The sequence below is a fragment of the Rhea americana genome, unplaced genomic scaffold (assembly GCF_003343005.1).
Source record: "Rhea americana isolate MKP2758 unplaced genomic scaffold, rheAme1 scaffold_107, whole genome shotgun sequence".
Taxonomy (NCBI): domain Eukaryota; kingdom Metazoa; phylum Chordata; class Aves; order Rheiformes; family Rheidae; genus Rhea; species Rhea americana.
In genome coordinates, this window is record NW_028185117.1 from 2,044,254 (window position 1) to 2,062,631 (window position 18,378).

Here is an 18,378-nt window from a genome sequence, read left to right on the forward strand (position 1 = left end):
AAAAAAACTTCTCAGCCGAAACGCCTATTTTACATAGATTTTATTTTTCCGCAAAGGCGAGGCACGTGACTAGGTACGCTAATACAGCCAAGACATCAATATCCAAGCCTGTTTCTTAAGGTCTATTGTATTTTCTAATAGTTTTACAGTCAGAGACAGACTTAATTCATTATCCTTCGCGGCAACGCTGCGAGACATCCTTCTCCTCCTGCGAAACACAGAAATCTCCTCTCCGGACGACTGCTTTAAGAAAGAGGCTGTCAGAGCRAATAAGTCAGCTAGGACTACGCTCTTCCCTAGCAATACGCTATATTTCCAAATTAACCCTTCGGGAAGGAGCAAGAGAGGGAAGAATTTTATTTATTTTTATTTTTTTTTTGGAATACCCTGGAGAAAGTAAAGAGGAAGCAAAGAGAAATCGCACTCCTAATAGGAGCCTAAGCAGAGTTCGAGCACGATGGCTTGCAAAATCAGGGGGAAGAGTCAAAATAAATACATACAAGGGAGGCCACAGCGGGCGAAGAGGACAGCGGCGAGAAAAGCCTCCGGTTCCCCCCGTTTGCTTTTTGGCAACGCGCCGCACAAGGGCCACCGCAAGCCTTCAGCTTTTGGAAACCAAGAATCCCTCAGCAGAGGCTCTTCTGCCCCGGCAAAAAGCTCAGAAGCAAAAGGGAGAGGAGAAATTGTTTCTCTGCTGTTTCCTTCGTTACAAACAGGATTTCTTAGTTTTCTCCCCCCTTTTTTCTCCTTTAATCGATCACTCCGAGCACGGCGAGGCCGCCTTTCTAACCTCTGCTGCCATGTAATTATTTGCGGTGCTTAACGCTACCGCAGACGAGTCCCACCACGYGCCGCGTTCTGTTGCTTTATTGACGGCGTTTAATTAGCTATCCGGGTGCCGGCGCTCGCAGACGGGCCTCCTCTCCCGCGCTCGAGCTAATCGAGCGAAGAGCCCCGCGGCCCAACCGAGCATCTCGGCGGAGACGCGCCAGCACGGCGCGTCCCAGCTGCTGCAGTCATCTTAAAAAAAAAATAAATAAGAAAAAAAAAAATCCGATCACCAAACCAACCAACCAACAATGAACAAATGAACCACACCAAAACCCGAGCCAGACGCAGCAGCCAGGGGAAAAAAAAATATTTACAACTTTTAACAAATTTTGGGGCACACCTGCACATGGCGCATGTGCTCGGCTCCCAGAGACTCTGCAGCTTGGTCAGGTCGAGGTCAGGGCAGGAGAGCATGGCTTGCTGCCACCCTTAGSAGGACAACCCAGCTGAGCAGCGAGAGCTTTCTCCTCCACGCTTCGTCACCCGGCGTGTACCCTTAGTCTCCTCCGCTTCAGTGCTTCCTTGAATTTCTTCCTGTCCCATCTCTTTGTGATGGGGCYTCATATCTTACCGCCAGCTTCATGCAGTCGTTTTCCCCTGCATCTTTCTCATGCTGTCGTTGGCCTTCCCCTTCCACAGCAACCCCCYCTCTCCTGCTCTGCCCCCCACACACTTTCACACCCCCAGGTATACCCGGACAAGAGGTTTGGGTCAGCACAGAAGACAGATCTGCATGGAGCACTTCCAAAGTAGCCCCAGTGCCATTCAAGCTGAGATGAGGTGAGGACACAAGCAAGGACAAGCCCGTACGGTAGGCAAACATCATTGGGTAGAAGCCACAAGGAGCTGAGACAGCCAGAATAAGCGTCAAAGCATTATTTTCTCTACAAAAATTAAGCATGTTCAGACCCCGAGTCTACCGCTACTCACAGGTACTTGCACAAGGCACCGTAACTCCCTGACCCACGCTGTATCGACCCCGCTGTTGGACCCTTTAACGAGAAGCAGCCATATCCGTACGGAGTATTTCACCCCTGACTAGGTCTGAGGCTGAGCGCTGGCAATCTCCAGGACGAGGTTCTTCCCTGCATTTCCACCACAGGGGCCCACTGGCCCCAATCCTACTGTTCTCCCTGCCATTTACTGTCACACCGCGGCGGATGCCCAACCAAGTCCCCCCCCTTCCCACGAGCGACCAATTTCTGCAAAAGGGAAAAGAGATTGAAAATATTCTCTCCCAATGGGCTAAAACAATCTGCAGTCACGGGCTGGTTGGCTTAACGTATTAGCCTTTCACCTCTGCAAATAGGGTTAAAGAAAGGTTTGGACCAAAATCACGCATACTGAGCTCTACCTCAAATTTCACATTGTAACGGAACAAAACAAAAGCGAATGTGTCCAGGCGGCACAGAAGGCTGAAGCTGAGCATCTCCCTGATGAACTCGGGAGTGAACCCAAGACACCCATGCAGCGTTGTTTCTAAACACAGCAACCTCTGTCATCGCTACTCTTGCCCAGGGCATGGTACCAATGTGATTTTAAAGCAAAGATGCTTTAGATGCCCTAGTTTTTAGGTAAGAGAACAAACACATCTCAGCCACTTGCTCGGGATGGCTGGGATGGTGGCCAAGCAAATGTTGCAACACGTTGCCCAGAAAGGTGGTGGAGTCTCTGTCTTTGGAGATATTCAAAAGTCATTCGGACACGATCCTGGGCAATGTGCTCTAGATGACCCTACGTGAGSAGKTGAGTTGGACTAGATGATCTCCAGAGGTCCCTTCCAAACTCAACCATTCTGTGATTTGGACAAACATGCGACAGGTTAGGTCTTTAGCATCACAGCTAAATCAGTTCAGACCAAAAGACAGCATTAGCGTGTTAAACAAACAGAAGACCTGGCAGGGTCTATGCTGTTAAGGACATTGTCCTTGAACAGATCCTGAGTTTGTGCAGCACCACGCACAGAAGTTGTCTTGGCCTCCTTTGCATCTCGGCCATTAAAGCAATACAACCAGAAACAAACCAAGTTTTCTATTAAAGCAAACAAAACAGAAAAAAAAAGGCCTGAAGTGAACCACGTATATTTTTGATATTCAAAAGAAGTATTTTTTTTTTCTTTATTCCAATGTGGTCCGCTCTACCGCTTTGATCTCCAGCCCAAAGCTTGAATAAAGGCAGCTTGCACTTTGATTCTGTGCTCGAGAGAAAGCGCAGCATCACAAAACCTTCTGCTTTCTAGCCTGCTGCTGACTGGCATGTATGGAAGCAAATGGGTAAAAATAAATAACTAAATAAAGCCTAATCTTAGATGCATGACTTGAAACTACTGCTGTAAAGTTCTCCAAAACAGCTAAACAGAGCGCCAGACTTTCTGCGACACAAAAGTGGACCGAGGGATATGTTTTTCAGAACATCTGTCCCGCAGCTACAGAGAAGCTCCCTAACGTTGSACTGGATACAAAGCTCGGAGAAAAGTCAGGGATTACACATGCCTGCGTGCTTGCCACACCGTTCCCTCCTCGCCCTTCCTCCCCTAGTGTTCCTGCGGGAATTTTCAGCTATCCGTGCACATGTCAGCTCTTCTCCCTGCCCTGCTCGCTCCGGTCACCCTCCAGGAAGGGTCCTTGCACATTATGTTCCCCATCTTCTACATACACAGTTACAATACATACAGATTTTGCATCTAGTGCTGCACACACAGCATTGAGTTCAATGCACGTAAGGCAGTTTCCTTTGAGGAAGCAAAGCTCCAAGCCATGGTTTCCCGGAAAGGCCCACGACCTCCAGATGGACTTTTCCAAGAGCTGGTTCCCTTGGAGCAGCTACAGAAAGGCCCAAGTGTTTGCAAATAGCCCAGGACTCCTYGGTTCTCATGGAAAAGCTGTTGGTTATTCAGCGCTTTTCAGCAGCGGGCTATGCAGTAGAGTGCCCAGCCGCCTTGGTAATCCCCCAAATTCCAGATAGCCCTGCAGAAAGAAAAGAAAACCAAAAAACAAATAAATTCCACCCTGCTCAGGATTACACGTGAGCCTTAGTTGGGGCAGAAACCGGGAAATCCACATTCCAGGGCACCGAGCGCGTCTCCGGCAAGTCAACTCTCAAAAACGAGCCTGACGCCATTCTGACATCCCAGCTAAAAGTCAGGGGAGATGAATGAAAGGGGAAAGATGCAGGACAAATTTATCAGATGTCTCCATAAATCATTTCCATCGTTTGCGTTTGTTCTCTGCCTTTCATTACTTACATTTCTAAAGCCACTGGGTGCCGCGGCACAGTGGGTCTAATAAAAAGGACGATAAATTTTAATATCCCTTTTTGAAACATCTTAAAATGATCTAGCTTTCTTTCACATGTTAATGTCAAATGTTACAAGAAATGTGCTGGCTCAAAACAATTCACCTGGGCTGGAAGTAAAAAGCTCCTATTTCTGGCCCTAACGTTTTGGCAGCCTTGGCTTTGTCACCGAACCCGGCCATCACTTCGCGCAGACCCCTCCGACTCGGGGGCGAAATTCCATCYTTGGAGGAAAAAAAGAGGAAATATTTTAAGCGATCGGGAGTTTGGCGCACRCGACCGAGGGGCACCCGGGAAGACGCAGGCTTGGCGAAGGGGAGCACGCGCGTCCTCAAAGGCATCGCGCATGGAGCGGGAWGCCCCCTGCTACGTACCTGGAACGGCCGGGCAACGGGAGCCCAAGACCTTTCCAACCGCCTTTAACCCGGAGCRGGTTAAAGGAAACAAATGACGGCACAAGCGAGCAATTAAAGAGCACTGCAGAGCCAGCGCTCGCCGGTGATTAATTACGCTCAAAGGGGCAAGGCCAACCTCGTGGTCCCCCGAGGAGGAGACCACTTAAGCCCCTTAAAAATAAATAAATAAATAAATAAAACCCCGGCATTCTTACTTAATGCTTGAGCATCGCCTAAACAGCTGCTAAAGCAGTGAAACAACTACTCTGGACTGACCTACATTCAGCCCTATCGCTTTATTACACGCAGGAGAAACTTAATTAAGCTGCCGTTACTCAATAAAAGCCAGCGAAATCCTCCATTTTACGACAAGGAGCCGCGTTGCCGCAGCCRGGCCGAAGCCTTCGGATTTTGCAGTGGGATAGCCCAGTCGAGCACGCTCTCTCCCTGCTGCGTTTGAGGGAGCAGCAGCAGACTGACCGTCTTCCCAAAGCCTCTTCTATATATTTTAATAAAAACATYTATGCTGTGCAGGTGAGCCATAGGGTTACCTTCGGTTATGGTCTTCTCCTCCTACATTGCAATTGCGGCCAACTTCTCTAGAGCATCATCAGAAGAACGTGGCATCCTCACYACCATCCTCATAACCCTATGTCCTCCAATCCTCCCACTAATAGCTGCCCCACTCTGGCTTACCAAAAAAATCTGTTTGGAGGGAGAAAAAACAACGAAAGAAAGCTCTTAAGGTGGAAATATCTGGACAAAAGCATTCACCTGCTGCCCAGGTCCACTGGATAAGCAGGTTTGCTGATGCCCAGGTAAGCTTTGGTGAGGTCCTGGGAGAAGTTCTTCTCCACGTGGAGGAAAACCCAAGAGGCGGCCCTCAGTGGGTAGCAGCCATCGTCGGGMAACTCTTCAGCACTGGGAATAAGGCCAGAAAATGGCTCCTGCCACGTTCCCCAGGCAAGCAGGGACCTGCCGACTGGCTTTTGGCCCTGCTGAACTCTGCGTTGGATGATGGAGCCCATAAAGCCGCCACCAGCCTTTTCGCCGCATCCAATTCCACACATGTCCTGCCAACTCTTTTCTTTATAAACCAGCCCGTTCTCTCTCAAGGAGGCCAAGACTGGGGTGCRGAGACGACACCAGAGCTCCTCGGGGCTGGCACGGAGCCGGCCGCCTCCTTCTGCAGCACTCCCCGAAGCCTCGTTACAGAGGGGCACTTGCGTCACCTCGGGGAAAATGCTCTCCAGGCAGCATGGCTGGCGGCGCRTGCAAAAACAACCAAAATTAGACAGGTGAAGTCTGAGTACTGGGAAACAGAAGAGAYATCCAGGAAAATCACCTAAAGTCTCAGAGGCCTACTGACCCCCCTTTTTTAGGGAAGGCAGGCTTGAGGCTGGAGCCTTCTGGCCGATACCTCTACAGAAGGTGAGACACCTCCACATTAACTTGTTGCTCCCTCTTTAGAGGTGAACTGCACCTTGCAGACGCTTTTTGCATTTTTGAAAGGACTTGATGCCTTTCCAGTTCCTCTGCCCTTCCCAGGATGATGAGAAACGCCTGGTTTCCGAACCRTCCTCCTTCCTTGCAACCAGCCAGCTCCACTTCGTCTTGTGAGTTGACAGGTTTCATCCCTAAAACACCTCACATAAATGAATTAACATCACTATAAYGACCTTAAAACCACTCGGTCTCTGCTYTGTCCACTAGTCYGGCAGTCACAGAACCTRCCAAGGCTCTGGAAGAGTCAAGATTTAATTCCTTAAAAYGTTAGTTTTCATCTTCTAGCAGAAGGCCCCTAGAGTAGGAACAAATCTTTTCCCTTTGCAACAGCTTCACTTTTGCTAGGTGACTGAGCAATCATTTCGGTAGGGGCGGAAAACAGCATCCAAACTTTCCGGAGAAAGCGGAACCTAAGGAGTGGTAGTGAAAATAGTCAGGACCTCATTCCACAGACTTTTGCCCCAAAATGCAGTTCACCGTTCCCTTTCCTGGATGACAATTCCTGGTTGGTCCACTAATCCAATTTGAAAATAAATTAATGAGAAGGGAGGCAGGAACCAAACCAAAGATGTTTTCTTTTAGCTTATTTTRGTAGTCCATTTTGTAGCCTCGCTCTCCAAACTATTTTACCAGTAAGAAATGAGGAAGAGCAGYGACCTGGAGCTCAGGCACTGGAAGCAGCAGTTGGGGGTGAGGACATCTCAGCAAGACTAGTCTGTTAATTCACAGGTGGCATCCAAGTTCTTTGTTCTTATTCTCCCCCCTCCCCTAAAAATAACATCAAAAAAAAACCTCCATAGATTAATTGAGAAAATGAGGCTCTGCTCTTAAGCTACAAGCACCCTTACAAGCATTGGGCTCACACTAGGCTTTTTAAACCTCTCCGTACAAATTAGGCAGCGCTGTTCAGCATACTGAGTTGGCCAGAGAGAGCATATGGACACTGCTGAGAAACAGTTTAGTGTGAACAGATTGACAGGTAAAACCTAAAATATTGACCCATTAAAAAAAAAAAAAAAAAAAATCCCTTCTACCCAGGAGGGCCAAGGACCCAGGTGCTCGCAAGAAAGCCAAATCTGGGGAACCGCTGTTAAAATCCCGCTCTCGTGGCCTCTGCCTTGACAAATAGCCTGACATCTCTCTCAGAAAGCCGGCGAGTCTTGTTTCGCTTGCTCCAACACGACGGAGTAAATAAATAACACTCTTTATGCACTGCACACCATTTGTCAACCCATTTGTCATTTCCGATCTTTCACTGCTCGTGCAGCAAAACTATGCGGGATTTTATTCAAACCTGCCTTGCAGGTGTGATGAATGCTTTATTTATCCAGCATCATTTCACCTCGCAGAACTGTTACTATGCAAATAAAGGGCTTCAAGTCCCTGTGTGGTGCAAGCAGAAGGTGTAAGGGGAGTTGAAAAACTAGAAGCAGCACAGTAATTAAAGCCAACAGGGAAATAGCGCATGGCTCAACCAGAATCAGGGAATGCACGRCAAAAAACGTACAGAAGAAGCGTTCATCCTCCACCTTCTCTAGGCAAGGTGAAAGGCACAGATCCATTATCAAAGAGCTTTTGAGAGGTCACTGCMATACTCTCAATCCACCTGTGGGTTATCAGAGCACCCATGGCATCAACACCTGCTGCGTCTAGCAAGCACATTATGCCCAAACTGTCTCCGATCGAGTTTTTCAGACCACGATTTCAGTCCCGGAACAACAAAGCTGAGAGTAAGTGCTGCTGCAAATGAGCACAACCGAGTGAACAGTGAGAAATTTCCTTCAGGTAGGGTCTCCTGGTGGCTAAAAGATTAAGCAGGGAGCAGTTGAAGGGCCTCTGCAGTGATTTCTGCTGCTAGGTAGCGACCATGGGGGCATTACTCATCTTCTGGCACGCTTCCTTCTCCATCTCTGCAATGGGAAGCATTATCCTGACCTCCCTGCAAAGCCTTCCGAGATCCGCAGATAAAAAAAAAAAAAAAAAAAAAAAAAAAAANAAAAAAAAAAAAAAAAAAAAAAAAAAAACCCACATTACTGTTATTACTATTTATTGAAGTCTGGAATCTGCTACCTAAACCTGCCGAGATCTACCGGGGCTAAGTGGAGAGCGAAGCACTGCTGTGATTAAGGGCATCAGAACAGATCCTAATTTCTGCTTTGTATCGCAATTGCTGCAGCAAGACTCAAACTCTACTCCCTTACAGCCCAGAGCRCACCAAACGTGCCCCATCTTACAGGAGCTTCACCTGACGCAAGCCAGTTGGCAGTAGACGAGTGAAGGATCAGCCCCAAACGGAGTCCTCCGTTTCTGGGAGAGAGCTGCCTTAGAGATTTTTGCCYGTGGCAAGAGCTCGGTGCAAAACCTCAACAGCTCCAGCATGGTCCTCCCAGTCATTCCTGATGGCATCAGATAACTCTGCAAGAGCTACCACCAATTCTCCTAGTTTTGAGGGTGTTTGGGAAAGAAAAGGCCAGAGAAACGGCAGCGGACTAGTTTCAGGTTCCTCGATACCCAAACCCTCCTTCCCCTACTTTGTTTCTCAATTTAGCAGAGGGGAAGGTCATAAATAACTATGTAAGCAGACATCGGATTCATGTTTATTGCCTAAGCAACAAAAGATTAGAATTGACAAATGGAGAGGTTTTTGGAGACGCAGATGCTACAATCATTTTAATATAATTTGGATTTCCAAATCAGTAATTACTCTATCACATATTTATAATTTTGTAGATGCTACTAGAAACGCTGATGTCTTTTTCTATGCATAGTAATGAGCAGCAACAAGGGCTGTTAATATAAAGCCTGTAATGTTTGCATTCATATGTAAATAGGTTATGTAAACGTTTTAGACATTTCTCACTAAAACGCTGAGTTCTAATCTAAGTGGCTCCATTCCTAAACTAGGAAAATCACACTCTGCATAGAAATCGTTTACCGGGCTGTCAGCAGAGTCATGCCAAAGCGGCGCCCTGAATTTATAAGGGGAATTTACCTCTCGCCATTAGCAGCGGCATCRAGGCGGTCGGCAGCGTTTAGAAAGGGGCTCGCGTGCGGTTGCACACGCGCATCCAGGGCTCGCGCACGCCAAAAAGCCTGGGCCCCTTTGCTGGAGACTGTTCAAGGAATGCGGTCCGGCAGTATCCTAGATTTAGTGTTTGATTTAATTAAGCTAATTTAGTTAAACGGATACAAACCTCTGGTTAAGAGTGACGGAATCAGTTTAGCGTCCCCCTGCTCCTAATTAACTTAAAATAAAACTGAATAAGCTGGCGCTAAAACTCCAACGAGGGACTTGCAAGCAGGACTTTCTGCTCATCCAAGTTGCACGAATTTAAAACCGCAACTTTTGTAAATCCTACACGATGATCTGGATACAGCAGAAAGGGAAAGAGAAGAGCTGGGGACGGACACTCCAGAGGCCACCCCTCTCCCCTTCCATCCCAGGACCCATCTTGCCCAAGGCGCTGCCGTTTCTCCTTCCTTGCCTTGCACCCAAGCGCCGGCACGTGCCCCACGCGCTGCGGGGCTTGGCGGGATACRTGCCCCTCGGGATGAATCCGCGCCGTTCCTCCCAGCTGGAGCGCGCACGTGCCACCACGGCTCTCCAACAAATCACATCCAACCCCAGCCCCTGCTCCTTTTCTTTTTCTTTTTTTTCCCCCCAACATAGACATTTGCAAAGATGATTTAGTGCCAGCAAAGGCTTTGAACAGACAGCTCCGAGAGCCCCGCTGCCCCGCTCCAGCACACAACTAACTCCCACCCGTATAAGGGACGGCAGATGCCTTCTCGTCATCCRCAGAAGCAAAATGGAAATGACAACGGGGGGGCAAACATCCCGCTGTCGCTCCAGCAAAACATTCAGCATCTTCCACCACCCAGGGATGCCCAGGGAGCGCTTGCAAGGTCTGTTCGGCCCTTCGCTTTTGATGAGGCTGCCAGAAACCGCTGGGAGTAGCTACCGGCACGCTGACCTTGCTCTCTGCCCCTGCCTTCTCCGCTCCTCCTTCCTCCCTGGCTGCTCTCTGTTCCACGCGAGGACATCCAGCCCTCTCAACCGCCGCCTTGCCACCAAGCAAAGCTAAAATAGCATCAGTCACACAGTAAAGCAACGGGGACGGAGTGTGGGGGGGGACTATTCCAGTCCCTAAGCGCAGGAACACGGCACTGAATCCAACCCACCGCGCGCTGGCCCCTGCAATTACATCCGTACTAGGGAACATCCTGATGCCCGATGCCAAGAAATCGGTTCAGAGGCTGCTCTGGGTTTTGTTCCTTCCCTTTTAGAGCAGATGCCCTCAGCCGTGATAAGTGGTCAGCGCTTTCTTATGATGAGGTAAGCGTTAAAACTTGGTTGCATTAAAGAAAAAAAAAAAGCAGGAGTGAAAGTCATGCTGCTCGTTCACCTGGAACTTGTTACACCAAGTGAAATAGCAGACAAGCACTCACAGCAAAATGAAAGCTTTTTGCTCCTGTTTGGTGAACCTTCACCTACGAATTTTAAGGGGGAAAATAAAGTAAATAATGGGCCATATGTTACATTTGTTCAGCAGCATTGGTGGTCTGACATCATTATTTTACTTTATTGTAGCAATACGCTTACCAAATCTGACCGGATTTCTCATTACCTAACTGTTTCCAGTGAGGATGATTATTTTTACTACATCAGCCTGATGAGAGACCCTCATTGGGGGAATCAAAGCCCCAGCCGGTTGTTGAAACGCAGCCTCCGACCTGATGAGTTTGCAGTCTAGTCTGCAGATCCTGCAGTAGACTTCACGCTCAAAATGATGCTCTAAATTCGGGCAGCTTCCAGGACCCCTCTGCCACCCAAGACAGATGACCCTGTCTGGAGGGACTGCCTTTGCCCAAGGTCTACAGAGGGAACCCAAGCGAGCAAAGTTCCTAAATTAAAAGTATCATTAAGAGTAAGGTGGGATGAATCTGGTTGGTCATTTAAAGAAATAGGACTTGCTACATATAAACCCTCTTTTTGACATAGCCATAGAATCATAGAATCGGTAAGGTTGGAAGGGGCCTCTGGAGATCATCTAGTYCAACCTCCCAGTGCCCAAATTAAATCAACTGCACAGAGCCAACTAGTCAGTGAGGCTGATGGAAGAGGGCCTTTGCTGCTAGAGCTTCTCTCATCCCCTCTGGGAAATGAGATACTCTGGCAAAATAACTTATTTAATATATATTACTTATATCCCACATGCTCGATTATAYGTAATACGTATGACACAACAACTTTCCATGTTGTTAACCAGCTTAACTGCCTTGGCAAAGCTGTCTCATGCCAACCACACTGGAGGATACGTGCCCAGTATGAGTTTCAAAAGCTACTAGGGCTTAGACAGCTTCTCTATTTTCTTTCATGAGAAAGGCTGCTCTATAAGACATTTAGGTTCATACTGATTCATCCTAAATCCACGTGGCTGTGGGGTGGAGGGAAAAGCAGGAAGCAAACCTAAAGCAGGAAAAGGCTCCTGATTTTGTACCACGCTTCAAAGGGCTGCAAGAAACATCCTTCTTGTCAACTCATCTATTTAATCAAAGAAGTTTAATCAAAGTGCACTTCTGGAAACCATGGATACTTCTGGATAAACTTCTGGATAACATGGCCAGATGATAAGAATAATTAAATCACTCAAACTGAGCCTTGTCCATCACTTGCTCCTAAGTACACCGGAGGTTTCAGAGAGTTTTCGCTTGCATATTTAGTGGTCTGGATCCTTAGCAGGTCGAGGTCAATAAAGATCTCACAGAGCTACCACCGGTATCAGATGAGTACACAGCTATTACTTACAAATGCTGCACTGCTCCACCAACCTGCGCACTTCTTCAGCTGCTCATATGCAACCATAGGAATAACAGCTGTGCTTTTCCTTACCAACACACCTAAATCCAAGTACTCCTCACAGTCAAACATTTTCTAATGGACTGTTTTCCCTCGGAAAACGATTAACTATTGAATGAGCACACTATGCGGGAAAGCGTCAGTCGCRTACTGTCGTTTAGGAAAGGAGTTTTTCACTTCAAAATGCGTTCTGCACGCTATCATTAAAAACGATAACGTAGCTTTGTAAAGTAAGCTATTCTGAATCAACAGAAACATTTCTTTCAAGGGAAATTCAGCTCCGCAGACAACTTACAACCATTTGATCTTGTGCTGATTCAGAATCGTTCTGTGTCCTTTCTGCGACGTCCCTAGGTAACTCCGAGGGTAACTCCTTACACATGTAGATAACTACACCTCGCRCGGTTGTTAGGGTACACCCTGATAACAATGCGACGTGACACCAAGGTAAAAACCACACGCAACACATGCGACTTTCTACCTGCTTTGCCCCTGCTTCAGCCCTAAGGATCGGACAAATCAAAGCCACGATTTTCCGCTTCCATCTGCTTCTCAACACATCCTGGTGTACGTTGKTTTTTTTCCTCCTTGGGTCGGGAGATGGCCGTATAATACGTTTGCTTCTGCAGCCTTGCAAAGGGATTTAAATCAGTACATGAATGAGGCTTAAAGAAACAGAAAGCCCCCTAATGCAAATGCAGCTGGGACTGATAAGGAGGACAATGGACAGAAATCCTTGACTCGATTAACTTAGTGACCTAGAAAGAGGGATGTGTCTCATTCCAGCAGTGCAGAACAGAGAAACACTCATTAACTGTTCTCCTCGGCTGAAAGCATCCGCGGCGCTCACTTCCGCACCCAAAGGAGCTATTCACCGCAAACTTGGACGCACCAGCGAAGCCTTTCTTTCAGTTTCTGGCTGTACAAAGTCAAACAGAGGGACGGACTCCATATAAATAAGTGTCTTTCTCTCGCTTTCTCTCCCCGCTTTGGCTTTTCAGAGGGATTCAGCTGGTCCTAAACCACATACAGTAAGAAAGATTATTTCCAAAGGACTTAGTTTGCTTTGATGCGTTGCTTTGTTTTTAAGGGATGACTTTTCTGAAGATGCAAAAGCGCTTTTAACTATTTCACATCTGCACGCGTACGGCACACGTTTTGTAGTTATTGGAAGCTTCCGCACAGAAGAGAGCAAAACTCAGGAAGACTAAGCTTTGCAACGCCTTAAAAACGCTCCAGACCTACCTTACACCTTCAAAGCACTGTGGTCAGCTGCAAATTACATCTCTCAGCGCTGGGCTGATGAGGATAGGTTAAAAGCAGTTATCGCCGTTTCGCGGGTGGGAGAAAGAGAAACAAGCCACGGCGCCCCAGGACACGCAGGCTGCGGGGCGCTCCGTTCTCCAGCTCCCGCGTCCAGGCGCGGCCCCAAAACCCAGCGAAGCTGCTYGGGTGCGTGGACAGAAGGGGGTCACCACCTGCCCTGGCGGGTTAGGCACTGAGGACTCATTAAAAATAATAATAATAATTAAAAAAAACCCACAATTAGCTATTGCAAGAGAACGCAAAGTAAAGGGGCAGGGGATGCTGCATCCCATAGAGAGGCAAGAGAGCAGGACGGCAGGAGCGTTTTCTCCTGTATCGTCAGCGGGCCAGCTCGCTTTCCTGCCCCAGCTATCGCAGGGCTGACTGACACGCAAGAGGTCAGGAATCCTGGTAATGAAGCCACATCTTCCCTATCTTGCCATTGCGGTCTCTTTTCTCCAAATAAGAGCAGCCTCAAAAATTAATTAACATTCGGAAAGGAGAGCCTGACTGTAAGAGCGGATTTCTAATTAGCTACAGCTCGGATCGGCAGCCTGCTTTAGAGGCAGGGCTGGTTTCACCGGCCGCGCGGGCCCCGACTGAGTAAGAAGCAAACCGACCTGGAGGCTGCCTACCTCGGTGATTCACGGATAACAGGGCAAAAGGAGCACGCTAACATCGGCTTACGAGATGCTGAGCTCGCAGCGCGTCTCCAAGGATGCTAGCAGCGCTCGCAAAGAATTAAGAAACGCACGCCCCTGAATACTCACATGAGGGCAACGCACAAAAACAGCATGCGCAATCACGAGAGCTTACCTGAACCTCAGCCYTGGTTGGATCCTATCACCGAGCATAACCTGTGCTTGGCTAAGGATTGCAGAAGGCAGGGGGATAAAGGTGGGAAAAGGGAATGGCAATACCAGCACTCTCGGACAGAGAGCTCTTCCGCACTCCTGGTTGACCTAGATGATCTCCAGATGTCCCTTCCAACCTCAGCTATTCTGTGGACCCTACGCAGGCAGCAGAAGGGTTGAACGGTTCTTAATGATCAAAAGCACRTACAGGGAAAAAATCCCCCTCAAACCCTTAAATTTAGGGTATAAGAGCAATTTTATGGAGAACTAGAGCAGAAAATAAGAGTTAAGCAATAAAAGATTAAAGAGGCTGAGGAGCAGAGAGGCTCCAGACCACCTGGGCAGAGAGACAGCCAGACGCTAAGTGGGGACCAAACATCTTGGCATCTCAGCTGCCGAGCAGCACGACGTGCCGAAATGCGGAACAAGGCGTGCGAGCGAGCGGGACGTTTCTTCTGAGCACAGAGTGGACAAAAGGCAACAGCGAATCCTTCCGGAAAGAATAAAGAAACGGTCCAAAAGCGGTAGGAAGAGGAGCCGGAGGAGGAGGAGCCGGAGGAGGAGGAAGGATGCGGGAGGCGCCAACTTCTCCTGCCAGGCGCCGAGGTTGCGACAAGGTGATGAATGGGGGACGTGGAAGATGCATAAAGGGAAAGAACCGCGAGGAGGAGGAGGAGGAGGAGGAAAGGAGGAACTGGCCAATTTACCCACCAGCGAGCAACGGCGCCAAAACTGCGCTAGGATCAGGAGCCAGACAAAAATCGGGAGCTTTGCCTGCACAGGAAGATGCTGGGCCAGGAGACAAAGACAAATCGGCTTCTTCACAGAAAGGCTGTGGAAACGGAGGCTGTTAGGAGGAGCACGCGGAAAGGAGGAAAAACAAGGTTTAAGAAGAAAAGAGGCAACGAAGGAGACAGGACCTAGAGAGGGCGCAGGGAGTTGAGTGCCCGGCGCCAAGCTGAAARGGTGAGCTAGGCTGAGCCCAGCAAAAAGGCATTTAACGGCCCCGAAAGGCGGATCAGCATCCCGGGACGAGACGGGCTCTGAACACGGGAGTAGCAGCTGGCAAGGGCACACGGAGGCAACCACCCGGACAAGCTGGCAGGGACAGAAACTGCTGAAAACAGCCTCCACAGGGCCCAAATTAGGSGGACGAGAAAGGCCTGATCGGATGYCTATAGTTAAAGTCTGAAATGGAACAAAAACTAAAATGAAAATTAGCTGGTGCCYCCCAAAACAAGCTTGAATGCTACTGATTTCAAAGCAAACTGCTAGAAAAATTGCAGGGACCTCTCTAATCCCACTGTTGACACCTTATTTTCTAGCCACCTTATCTAATCTTTTTTTTTCCCTGCAGGGAGAAAGAAAAGATTTTATTAATYGAATTAATAAAATCCCTTGTTGACTCCAGTCCATCCTGGGCGATAACAAATCCTTTCCAGATGGAYTGCAATTTCCATCTAATCTCTCCTGCCGCTGCCAGTCAGCGGCACGTATGGCACGAGAGCTCGCCGCTGGCTGTCATGGGCATGGTGCTAGAAGCTCTCCTCAAGGCCCAAGAACCCTYGAGGAGGCACCTGGGAAAGATAACGCTAGTTAAACAAGGTGGGAATTTAAAGACGAGGAGTTAAAACTGCATTAAGACAACACGTAGACTGGAGTTAGAGAGGCCTTAATTCTGTTTAGATCACTTTGGAAGGGAGAAGAGCTTCTCCCTAAGCCCATCATTTTGGGATAAGGCAGGGGGGACAGAGCAACGCCGAGAGCAGCTTTCTGCAGTCATTTCCAAACACATCCTTTTCTCATCCCTAATGCATCCCTGCCCGGACTTGAAAGAAAAAGCTCCTTCCCCCCTTCAAGGATTGTTAAAAGATTAAAGAAAAAAAGAATTCCCRCGCTGGAAGCGACTGTCGCGCACAACACAGATTCCTCACCCTGAACTCGCCAAAGAAAACATCTATTTAAAAATAATAAAGGTGAGGTGGAGGGGGAAGACGCTGAAAATCCATGCCAAAAAAAGAAAGAGAGTCATTTAAAGCCACTCAGTTGCTGAAAATAACGTACTAACCAAGTTGCACTCTGCTGCGCCTTGAGTCTAGATTTTCTAGAGGAAAAACTGCTGTTCCAGCAAATCCAAGAAGAAACCGCCTCTTTCCTCTTGGCATAACCACAGCAAAACAGCTCCAATTCTGCTAATTTATCTACGCTTCACTATTGCATTCCCATAAAACCAAGCCGAAAACCACAACGAGCTGGTACGTTAAATGAGTTCTGACTCCTCTCTTTAGTGGTCACTTAGCTCCACACGGAGCCAACGAAAATAATGTTCATTTTAAGGACTCATAAGGCACAGCCTCRATAAAATAAGTCAGGCTGATTTTCTCCATTTATTTTCCCTGTTCCCTTGAACGAGTTACCTATGTTTAGCGAAATGCTGTTACCGAAACGGTGACGGAAAAAAAGATATGTTTTTTTGGTTAAAAAGCCAAAACTCAATAATACAAGCCATAAAACAAAACAAACAAGCAAACAAACAAACAAAAAAACCTCAAAAACCTTGCACTTAAATCCAAATTTACTTGGCTAAATTATAATCAAACACAGCACTAGGACATTTCTTACGCAACGCGTCTGCAGGGATTGTATAACACCCAAGGCTTATCATCTATTTTTTAACTCTGAAAAAGCCAGCTAARAAAACTTTGATAACACTCTCCATCTTGGACTTCCTATGCAAAATAGTTTGCCTTTCCCTCTGCTCCGTTGGCTGTCAAAAATGAAGAACTGGGAAGCCTTTACCCAAAGATTGGCAGCGCCTGTCAAAGACTTAGCGGCGTAATTGATGGGAAATCTAGTGTGTTTAGACAGCACTGCCTGAAATTAGCCTCGACAGCACAGCGTGCCAAAAACCTTCGTGCCATTACGAAAGGCGGCCAGGGAAAGCGGGCCAAGTCCTGGCAGCTTGTACGGCAGCTTGTTTGGATGTGACCAGAGCGGCTCCATCCAAAAAACGCACAACACAGATTTACTCGGGGAACTATTAGAAATGGGTGGGTGGCCAGTTGTATGCCAATAACRCAGGAAAGGGCACTGTTAGGGAACAGAAGCATATGACACGGGTGACGCCACCGATAAAGCTGAACACGTAATGTTGTCCAAAATGGGTATTTACTCACTCGAAAGTCCACCATTCCTTAGACATCAACTGGGGAAAAAAAAAAAAAAAAACCATCAACGAGCTGGAATTAATAATAGCATAACTATCTATAAAGCTTTCCACCAAAAGCGGACACAAGGTTATCGAGATCCTTGACTTGGACATCCCCGACGGCGGGGAGAGTGCAGAGCAACGAGCTGGGCAGAACGTGAGCGGAAGCTCAAAAAGCACTGTCCCACCTTGAAACCGGACTTCCTCCAAGGGGAATCGAGTCAAATAACCCCAAAACACGTCAGATGCATTTAACAAAGCAGCTTATAACCCCCCCCCCCCACGACATCCGCACGGCACGCACTCGCGCCTCGCGATGAGTTGCAGTTTCTCCGAGCAGCATCACCAACTCCATCAGCGAGCCGGTGCCGTCGCTCTTCAGCGTTGAGCAAATCAAGTTAACACGACGCACCAATTTCAGCACAAACATGAATTAATATCATCACCAATTAGCAGGAAGACTTCAGAATAAAGACTATGTTCATTAGCGTGAGGCTGCCGGTGTGGAAGATCTCAACAGATCAAATTCGGTACCATAACTGGCCTGCGATTTAATTGCCTAAAAATTTTGGTAGTACATTTCCTGTGAGGCACATTTCATGTGATATATGCGAGTTTAACAGAAATGCTCAACTTTTGCATACTAAGCTGGGTGCTATATTTTGCTGCATTTTTGCTTTGTTATGTTTCTTTTGAAGACCTCTCTGAGCAGACAGGAGGTTTACAACTCCGAGCTCCCCAGAAGGCAGCAGATAATATCTATCAGGAGACAAGCTTTCAGAGATCAAAGAGAAAAAAAAAATACCCTTCTCTGTAAAGAAGGCTCAAAGGAAAACAAAAATAATAATGGTCAACCGAATTCTAACTCTTTTTTTGGCACGCTTAAAAAATGCACTTCCGATCTAACACATTCCTCCTACCCTCCATCCACTTGTCGCGTGGAAGCAAAGCCGTTGAATGCCAACATGAGTCTGTAGTAGCAACGATACCATAGCTGCAAAGGGCTAGGGATAAAAGCACAGCAAGGTCTTGTAGTACTTCTCCTAACCCATATTAGGCCAACAATCACAGCTACAATAAAAGCTAAAATTTCACGTGCATAGTGTCAAAAATGACAAAAAAAAA

At 47.7% G+C, this 18,378-nt stretch overlaps 1 protein-coding gene across 5 annotated transcripts in view; it reads right to left on the minus strand.

Moving 5' to 3' along the window:
- Positions 1 to 18,378, minus strand: part of ADGRL3 (adhesion G protein-coupled receptor L3) — a 359,836-nt gene that overhangs the window by 166,053 nt on the left and 175,405 nt on the right. The gene's annotated exons all lie outside the window — the stretch shown is intronic.